Source organism: Belonocnema kinseyi, chromosome 7 (genome assembly GCF_010883055.1).
Source record: "Belonocnema kinseyi isolate 2016_QV_RU_SX_M_011 chromosome 7, B_treatae_v1, whole genome shotgun sequence".
Lineage (NCBI taxonomy): Eukaryota > Metazoa > Arthropoda > Insecta > Hymenoptera > Cynipidae > Belonocnema > Belonocnema kinseyi.
The window spans coordinates 97,309,547-97,310,849 of NC_046663.1; positions in this window are offsets into that span (position 1 = coordinate 97,309,547).

Genomic DNA, 1,303 nt, shown 5'->3' on the forward strand with positions numbered 1-1,303 from the left:
TAGTGGAAAACCTCCAGAACAGTATCCAAAACATCGATTTTTTGAAAAAAATATCAGTTTATCACGTTTATTGTCCACTTACGCCGACTAGGAGTTGTTTTTGGGAAAAAATGACTTAAAATTCGTGACCAGCGACCTCAAAAACACCCAGTAAAGTATTTTCAATGTTTATAAATCGGTTTAAAATCGTAAAACTTGATTTTAATGTCATTTTAATCAAATTTGAAGCAAATTTTCACTTTTCGCGATTTTCTGCCTTTTCATCGCCGTATGGTGGGTTGAAATTTTCGTAAAAGAAAAAATCAAAACATGGTTTTCGATGTATTTTTTCCCGTAGAATTCGATTCTGAATTCAAAAAAATAAAATTTTTCTTTATTTTTTTTATTTAAAAAAAACCATGAAAAAACCGTAAAAAATGAGGTTTTTCGAGCAAAACCCCATAAAAATGTAGCTGGACCCTACTTTTTTATTGCAAATTCAGATTCAGCGTCGAAAAATACATAAGAATATATAGGCCTGGTCAATTGCACAGACACTTTTGTTTTTTTTGTGGGCCTGTGTTATCTATAGAATGTAGGATTGATATTTTTGTAAGAAGGAATATTTATGTACCATCACATGCAGTATGTTGCAATAATCATTTAAGTACAAGAGTATTACATCCATATAATTCGATTGAAGAGTTAAGATATGTAAATAGACCAGATACTATTAGTGGACCTGATTTGTATGCGTTTCTTCAAGCAATGAAAGAAGCAATAGGTTTGGGTGGGAGGCGTAGATATGAAGATGAAAATGGTCTATCAGATGCAGAATTTAGATCCATATGTCCGATTTCGAAGACTGCATTTAATGATCTTTTTACATACTGTGATCCTGTTCCTGTACCAGGTGGCCATAGGTACGTAAGAAAGAAAGATCTTTTGTATTTTTTATGTAAGTTAAGACAAGGCTTAAGTGATGAATGTGTTATGTTTCAGTATTCTTCAAGACAGAATATAAGTCTTGCAATAACTACAGTGAGACAATCATTGATGTTGAGATTCGTAACTGAAAATATTGGATTTCAATCAACAACAAGAGAAGAGTTTATTACGAGGGTAGTTCAATAAGTCCTTAGAATGAAGTATAAAAACAATTTTTTTTGGGTAAATTTTTTTTTATTTTTCAACATAAACTCTTTGGAGCTCTATACACTTCGTCAATCGCTTTTCCAGTTTTTTTAATCCTTCAGAAAAGTGCGTTTTCGGAAGTTCCTCAAAATAAGCACTTACAGAGGCAATGACGTCTTCGTTGTCTGGA